The 9463-nt window shown below is 38.5% G+C and overlaps 1 protein-coding gene across 1 annotated transcript in view; it reads right to left on the reverse strand.

Moving 5' to 3' along the window:
• LOC111655635 (matrix metalloproteinase-17-like) overlaps positions 1 to 9463 on the reverse strand; it is an 80932-nt gene that overhangs the window by 22187 nt on the left and 49282 nt on the right. The window lies entirely within an intron of this gene.

Below are 9463 nucleotides of genomic sequence, written 5' to 3' on the forward strand. Positions count from 1 at the left end.
TCAGCAAATTCACCTTTAGATCTTTTTACATGTATTTTTACGTGTATCCTGAGGAAAATAAATCTTTAAAAATACCTACCAAACACGTTAAGTAATATATCTAACTGAACCCAAATTTTACTAGCGAAGTAAAACAAATAAATAAAAACACCCACAATCCTCACACTGCCATTGTTAGACAGGCTATAAAAAAAACTTTTCTTTTGTCCATTCAGGTTGTATCTTTCAGGAGTTATGACAACAATTTTGATTACTTTGGTGAAGCATTGGGGCCCTTTGTAGTGCAGTACAATTTAAAGAGAATAGAATAGAATAGACAGTTTTTTGCCACCAATAGAGGTGACTCTTTCCATCAGATTTTTAGTCCAGTTTTTGACATAGCTGATAACAACAAATTGGCTGGAAAACTGACTCTGGCTCACTGATGCAGTTTTTAGCTAGAAAAAAAATAGTTCCTTCTATGAAGACCTTTCTCTTTTGTATTTAGGAAGACAGATAGGAAGTTTCAAAGAAATTCTTTTACCTTGAAAATGGCAGTGACAGCTTGTTTTACTCTCTGCTTTATTCATTTATTTATCAGGGAGACCATACATTAATTAACATTATGATAATTTTCAACTGAAAGTCCCTGGGCAGTGTTGTACATGTGATGCTTTTACAATAAATGGACACATTTTTGGGTTATATATTTAATCTTCCGTTTCATTTTTATCTCAAAGATTGTGATCTAGATAACAGAAAATAAGACAATGATCTAATTTGTTTACATTCACAGCAGACCTGTCTACTACTTATGGACAAATTATTACTCATAATACACTATGGAAAGCGGCTGCTGGTCTTTGATCAGCCTCAAAGGACACTTCACTCCGCTGCTCATTGACCTCCACTGGCTGCCTGAATCAAATTCAAGTCACTAATCGCTGCCTTCAGAGTAGCTTCAGGGTCTGCACTCATCTACTACTTTAACTCAATCATACAGGCTTATGCTCCTTCTCGGCCACTTCCTCCAAGGAATATTGTCTGGCAATGCCATCCCTACACACAAGAAAATCTGAGCCCAGTTGTTTGTGGTTCCCTGATGGTTGAACGAGCTACCGAATGCTATCATAGCAGAGGCGTCCCTCTCTATCTTCAAGAATCTCTTGAAGACTCATCTCCTCAGAGGGCAGCTCCTCCCCTAACACCTCTATCACCCTGACATGCCTAACTAGCACTTACTGTGCACTTTCATGGCCTTCTTTACCTGATCTGCTTGCACTTTGTGTTATTGAACAGAAGAAGCACTGAAGCTTTAGTGTTGTCCCTCACTTGGAAGTCGCTTTGAATGCAAGTATAAATAGTAACACAGACTAGAAAAATGGCTCATAGAAAAAATACCAACTCATCATATGTCTGAGCCCAGGCAGAAACTCAAAGACCCCTTAGGTCTTTCCATAGCTTCAATATGATACAGTCCTTTGTTGGCATAAAAATGTGGACATACCTAGTACAGTAGAGTTTTAAGGTACTTGAACATTTCCATTTGATGTGACTTAGGAATATTACAACTACAGTTCTGATGGAAATGTTGTACTTTTTATTACTCCACTACATTTATTTGACATCCATAGTAACTATTTATAGCTACTTGGCAGATCAAAGTTTTACATACCAAACATACTGTATGACTGTCTTATAAAACATTATACACTGCTACGTATTGGACTACCCTATAATATAATATAAAGCAGGCATGCACTGATCTGAACTCATTGGTATAAAAACTGCAATACCGAAAAACATCAAACACAATAATCAGTGGTAATAATCATTTCATAAGTATAATGTGACACTCAACGGGCCATTCTGTCCTTAGGGAGAACTTTTAATTGTGAGACTTAAACACGTTTGCTGCTATTGTTTAATACAAGTACCGAATAGATGGTAAAAGTAAAGTTGGGTAATGCTGCTTTTACTTAAGAGATTTCATCCACCTCTGATTGAAAGCAAAGTATTGCATGACCAAAACAAAGGGGTCATTCCAAACTAATATATCACAGTTAATATGTGCCATCCTGACTGAACCACTGTTGTCAACATGCCCTATTAAGCAGAAAAGTGATGAAACATCTACTTTCTGTGCCAGGTTATCTGTTATCTGCAGCTGAACTTCATGTAAAAAAAGATAACAATGCTCTATGTAATCCATTAAACTCCACTGCAAAGATAAATAAATATAGGTGGCCTATCCAACAATGTTATGAGCTATGTTTGGAGCTTTGCTAACCCATCATAAAGCCTTCGCTATCCCGATGACCTGCTGATTTTTTTTTTTTTTTTTTACTTCAGAAAAGATATCAAAGTATTTTACTGATAACTTGAGCCACAACAACTTTTGCCACCAGCTACATTTCAGACCTTTCATCCTCACATGAGCCGGAGCAGAAGCTGTTTTAACGACTCAGCCTGTAGCTCAGGGTGACCTGACCTTTACTGTCAAAGTCAAACTTCTGAGCACCTGCCAGAGGAGCACACACCAGCAAGCTCTTTAATCTTTTAAATCACTTCTCAAGGCACACTTCTAGTGGCAAGTAAGTTTTCTTGTTTTAACGCTGTTTCAATTTTGCTCTCATTAAGCTATTCATCCTCTTTTCATTGAGTTTGGTCATTTATCTTATTTGTTTTGAATTTGTTATGCAACACAGTTTTAATTAAACACCACATGATAGATAAATAGGTAGATATCTCAGACTTTAATTTGACTTTTTCTGCTTTCTTTTTTCCGTCTCTCAACCCTTCTGTTCTGTTTCTTCCTTAATATTCTTCTCTCCTCCCATATTTTCTCTCAATAATTTTGGTTTCCCTTTATCCTCTTTAGTTAATCCCTTCTTCATTTCCCTATTTCACCTTGTGAGGCATGAGATGTATGTGTATACAGCACATGACTGATTTTCTCTCAGGGGTCCGTGCTGGTTGTTGTTTTTGTGAGTTTTCTTTTCCTTGTCCTTCTTATGTGTTAAAACCATCTCTACCTCAGAGATGATGGGTCCCACAACAACCAGATATAGCGATTTTCTTGAATTTTAGGCAAAACCTACTCTTCGTTTTTTTGTTTCTTATACGCTTCATAGAGTTACCAACGGGTTCTCACTCTTATTACCATGACTGCTGGTATACTACACAAATTATATCAAAAGAGTAGTTCTATGAAGATCCTCATGGTTCAGTATATGAATGTATACAACAAACACAAACGTAGATGATGATGTTCAGCCCTGTACTATAAAAACGAAACTATCAACCCCCACGTCACTTCTTTTCAATAAAATCCTTCCAAGCTTATCTCGGTAGCTTCCTAACATCCATAGTTTTAGCCTACATTCGCTGATATTTTCGCCTGCTCCTCACTGCACTCAACACTTGAGCTGCCTGTTTATCTGCTGTTGCCACGACGTCTTTAACACACCCAGTGATGCGAACGAGTTGATTAGTGCAGCTAATTAATGGATTAATTAGCAAATATGTCTATGTCAACATGTTGTCACAAAACACATGGACAGCATTAGCAAACGTTAGCTTAACGCAATGAGGAGGTGGTTGTTTGAAAAATGGGATTTTCTTCATTAATATGCAAATCTATGCCACAAGTCACGTCCTAATCAGATCACCTATTCTAAGGGGAGACCTGTGGTGTACAGTAAGTATGAATTTTTCTGAATGTGCCTACGCAGTCCACTTATTCATACTGCCTGAACGCATGGCCCTCACTCCTAACCACAGTTAGCCAAGGTCACTGCAAATGGCTCAACCTCCACAGACAATTCACCTGCTTATTAGTCCTAATTCAGACGGACGAGGGTGGGCGATTGTGTATATCTGTGCATTTGTGTGTGTGTGTGTGTGTGTGTGTGTGTGTGTGTGAGAGAATGTTGATGAGAGAGAAAGATGGAGAGGTAGACTGCATGGTTTTGTCAGTGTGTAAGTGTGTGCATCCAAATGTGTGTGTCAGCTTGTGAGTGTGTGTGTGTGTGTGTGTGTGTGTGTGTTTGTAATTGTAGGTAAGTCCACCAAGGTCAGAGCATTCCTGCCCTGCATCTCATATAAACTGAACAGTCCCAGGGAACTGCTGGTGTTTACACAAGGAGTGTATAAGTGCATGAAAAATGAAGCAGGTGTCATTTCTCTGTGGTGTCTCCTTTAAATTTGATTAACTTTACAGATTGTGACAGGGATCTTGTCACTTTGTCAATCTTACGCCTTGATTTAACAACCTTATTGATCATGTTTTAATTCAAGAAACCAACTGCGGTCAGTTCTTATGTTTATTAAACATCTTGTTATCATCAAGTCCACCCTGGTATGTTTTTGTGGTCTATTTGCTGTAATTATTTTTTCTCAACATAAACTACGAAGAAAGACCTTTTCCATGACAATATCATAAATCATTCTCTTATTTTGTAGACAAACATAAATTAAAATAAAAACACTGCAACATGTATATTACTGCTATCACCATTGTCAAAACAAAAACCTGTTATTTGTAAAATATGCTGGGAACTGGTTAAATATTTAATCTAATCAAAAACCTCAGTTGACAGTTCAGTTAGATCTCCTGTTGTTTTTTTATTTATGATTTATTTTTAACCTGTTAAATCATCTTTAATTTGTTAATGGCACGATGATACAATAAAATATCTGAAAAGGCAAATACAAAAGTTATTACAAGAGTTCTGGGATTTATTCCACAGTTGAACTGATCAGGTATATTTAACTTTTATCAACCTGAATGTATTATTTTACTCGACATGGTTGTGGAGAGGAAATACTGCAAATACAATACTGACACTGCCAAAATGTTGATAGCCTGTTGGTTCCAAATCTAATTTATAACTACAATGTGATAAATCCTCATGTCAATAAATGCATTTCAGTTTTACATGCAGGATATGCAGCTAAACTTTTCAGTGCCTGATGAAGCGAAACCTTCGAGCTAGGTCAGGCAATCAACTCGACTTCACTGCTAGGTATGAGAGAGCCATTTTAAAGCTGAACTTGATACTCCTACCCTGTGTCTCAGCCAGTCTAACAGAGCACTGTGATTGACTGTGTCAAAGCACTAAGGTCCAGAAGAACAAGGGCTGAGCACATCCCATCATCGGTCACAATTACAAAGTCATTAGTCGTTCCAAGAAGAGCAGTCTCAGTGTTGATACTTGTGAAAGCCAGAATGAAATTTTTCAAAATGTTATCGTTTTCTGCTGTTAACAGCAACTGGCTGGACTCATATTTTTCAAAAAATGGTCGATATAAAAAGTAGCTTGGACATGGATTTTGTAATTTTGAGGGCAGGTAGGATCCATCCCATTTTTCTTTTAACAAATTTGCAAAATGATCAATAGGAAAGAAAGTTAGAATCTCATTCATGTCAGCTATCAGCATGCAGTCAGCATAGAGAGGTGTGTCTCCAGAGGGAAAGCTCAACGATGTGCGGGCGACTCCCTTCTACAAAAGGTGGGGAAGGTTTGTCCAAAAAGTTCCTAGATTTGTCACGAGATGCTTTTATGAAAAACAGTCTCTAACGAGGTCTGAAAACTTGGTTAATCTAGTGACACAGGCGCTAATTTGAAAATACTCCTTGCTCTGGCCAAATCATTTTGAAAGAGCAATGACCAACTCCATCACTTGGCCAGTCGACTAATGCAGTTGGCTGACCAATAGTGTAACTTCATCACTCAGTCAGTCAGTCAATCAGTCAGGTTGTGCACAGAAAGTAATTTGAAGTAATTCAGGTTACAATCATTAGATAAAGAAATGTTAAAAACTAACAGCAGACAACGGCAAATAGATTCAATAATTCTGAGAAAAAAACTTTGCTGGTATTACATGAACTGGACAGGATGACACAGTGATTTAAAATGTTCTTTGGTGGGTGATGGACATTAGGGGTAACAGAAGCTCTGACTTTATCTACTTTATCAATGAAAACTTTTCACAGTCAGCATCATTTTCAGCTGTGGCACAAAGATGGGATGGATTTACCCGCTGATCCACAGTGTTAAATAAAAATCTGGGGTTAATATTGATGACCAGGGGCGTCATGTGGCGTAGTGGTCTAAGCAGGCGCCCCATGTGTAGAGGCTACAGTCCTCGCTGCAGCTGGCCCCGGTTCGAGTCCCGCATCGGACGGCCTTTACTGCATGTCATTCCCCCTCTCTGCCTCCTCATTTCCTGTCTCTCTACTATCCTGTCCAATAAAGGCACAAAAGCCCAAAAACATATACTTTAAAAAAAAAAAAAAAAAAAATATTGATGACCAGAGAAGTTCAGAGAAGTATTTTTCTTTCTTTACCATATAATTGTAGTGGCGTAGTAACTCCGTCATAACCTCATAATGTACTTGGAGACCTGATTTCTTCTATCTCCGCTCTACATTCCTACACTCTTACTATGAATACCATGATGTATCCAAGTCTGCTTTCTTTGTGCAGGCATTGACCTGACTTAATGAAGAGCAACATTATTGAATATGGACGCGCAGACAAAGTTAAAACAGTCCGTCAATTCATTGGTGTGACAGGGTTCAGGCAGAAGTGGGCTATGATAATTGAAAAAAAGAACCTTGAGACACTTTGTTCCTTTAAAATGCAAGAGCAAATAGAGTGGGTTGGACAGTGTTAACGCTATCTATTTAACACGTAAAAACTATGCATTTATAGTCAAATACACTCATGTTGATTCCACGATGAGAAATCTCACACCCACGTTAAAAACACTGTTGAAGATTAAAGGATGTAGTGATGTTTAAAAAAAATTGTGCATTGTGAAGGTTTGAGGAGTCATCAAGATGAATATTAAAATAATGACAGAGAACAAAATTTATTAAATTGTACTAAAAAGATACTGACAGATTTTGGAGGGTGATCCTTTAAAGTAAATATGATTAGGTGGAGACCACCAAGTTTAATCAGGAGAACACCAAAGGAAGAAAATTAATTACATGGTAAACAATGGCATTTGAAATGGTTCCTAGAGACACTCACAAGGCCACCACCTCAACCACTGCTCCTGGGTTTGCTAGGATAGTTGTAGTGTTGATGACACAGTTCAACAAGGCAGTGGTGAGTTTGTAACCAAGACTTAACGTCCACATTGGCAGATAAAATACAATCATCTAAAATAAAAGTTTTACTGGTGAGAGATCTCACATTGAAAGTGTAATTGAGCTAGGAGCCATAAATGATGGAGAGGCAGCGTCTGTTGGTGTGACAGTGGTACAATTTATGTACTTAAAATTGTTTTGTTTTTTTTTTACCTAGAGTAACTCCATTAGTTACAGCAGTCTTAACAGGGAGATGAAGTGATGAAGGTGATGGTGACAGTGAAGGACAGGATGGGCTAGCACCCAATTTAGTGCATTGAGGCAGAACCATAGAAGAAGAGGCGGTTTCCATTGTGCATGAGTGAGAAGTAAACAGTCTAAATGTCAACGAGACAGCACTGTGTCCTGCATGTTTGCAGTAGTCAGCATCTGAATGCCTGGTTTCTTTTGTTGGATAACGTCTCTGTTAAAAAGAGACGATTCCAGAACAGGTTAAAATTGTCGATAAAACCAACATTGTGAGATCTACAAGCCGACAGCAGCCAAGGATTCTGCTGAGACAACCAGTACTGCAACCTGAATGGGACCTGAGATAAAAAGAGACTTTCCAAAGTGTTTTCAGAAATTAAAAAGAAAATCAGATTTGGTCAACTTGGGCTGTTGAAGAACTGTGTCAATTGCTCCCACATGGACTATTACTCTTCTAATAGTGGACAGGAGTGATGACAGTAAAGCCTCAAGCTTTTGAGTGCTTTGAGTGTCAGAGGCTGTGGCACCGGGGAAACAGTGTGTGACTGCATTAAGGAAACACACAGTTATGGAATCACCAACAATTAGTGTTGAGGGGAAGAAGAGCAGCTGAAGATGTGTACACTGGACTCTGTCAGGAGAAAACAGAGTATGTTCAGCATCCACAGAGTGTGCTGCATGGTCCCTTGCTAGGACTATCACTGCTCCCCTGCACCAGGTCAAGAAATAGTATTGTGCATAATTCCCCATTGTCCTGATCTTTTTTGGTTTTATATACGTATAATGTGTCCATTTTAGAGGTGCTGGAAGACTAAGTGTCTTGTGAGCCAGCCAATCTCTTTCCCTTTGCTTTCAGATTTTATGGAAAATTAAGAAAACTGGCTGCTGGCTCTAGCTTTATATTTAGCATACAGTGGCATCGCTCCTCTCATCTAACTCTCAGCAAGAAATTGAATAATCAGATTTCCCAAAAGTTCAAAAAAGTTTTTGGGCTACTACAAATGGGACTTTTACACATGAAACTGATATAAACTCAGTGGGAACAAAGTAAGAGCACAAAAACAGTTTGTTGATGAAAGTTTTAGTCAAGTTTTTGTGAGTAGCAACACATTTAGGGTCAAATTGTTGCACAGTTTTCTCAGCTCAGCTCAGGTTAAAAGGGATAAACTTGTCGCTGATCAAAGTCAATGTTTATTTTCTACAAATTTCATGACTGTGACTGATGAGTAGTTAGAGAGTGATAAGTACCAGAGCCAGCAGAGTTTGGAGATAAAAAGTGCAGATGTAAGTGTTTTTGGCTGCAGCTTAAAGCAGGAGTCATCAACGGTTCAGTGGCTGAGGGGCTGTTTAGCAGCAACACAGCTCCTGAGTGTGCATCGTTGACTCACAAATAAATATCTGAGAACAGAGTGTACTGTCAGACATTTCCACATCAATCAAATATAATACCTACATAAAGAACTGCTTACATCAAAGAACACCCTGACATTACTGAGCAGGCAGTCCTGGACAGACTGTGAATCTCTCTCCATGATGCTTAACTGACAAACAGGATGGAAGAAGCAGAAATAGCATGGGTAAGAAAGAGAGGGAAGAGAAAGGGGCATTGTTACAGGCTGATGGGAATTAGGAATGTAGGCGGTAGCGAGAGTAAGCACAAAAAGAGATGAAATATGCAATGTCACAGTGCTCTTGATGATTCGACACTTATCTATACCTTCATTTCGATTTATTACATCCAATTTAAACCTGACTATGTCCTTGCTTGTCAAAAACTGACTGAAATCATTCTTTGTAATCATGTAAATGTTTTTACTCTTTTTCCACAAGTAGACAATCAAAGTTGAATACACTAGAAAGAACAGTAATTTCAGTAACATTAGTAACATCATTTTGGGTTCAATGTAGCCTACATACGTGGCCTGGCATCAGTCAAAAGCCATTAAGGAAGTTCATTATAAGGACATGCAGAGTTACGGACCCCCAATTGACACTTTGCGACTCTTTCCACCATCAAACTATCAGATTGATAGGAAACAGAGACAAAGGACCCCTCTTCCACAAACCGACCATGCTGTTAGCATGGGCCGAACGACACAGAACCAGACCAAAGATCAAAGGGTCAGCTCCAGA

The sequence above is a fragment of the Seriola lalandi genome, unplaced genomic scaffold, assembly GCF_002814215.2.
Source record: "Seriola lalandi dorsalis isolate HSWRI2012SDOR001 ecotype SW California unplaced genomic scaffold, Sedor1 jcf7180002054328, whole genome shotgun sequence".
In the NCBI taxonomy this organism is placed as follows: domain Eukaryota; kingdom Metazoa; phylum Chordata; class Actinopteri; order Carangiformes; family Carangidae; genus Seriola; species Seriola lalandi.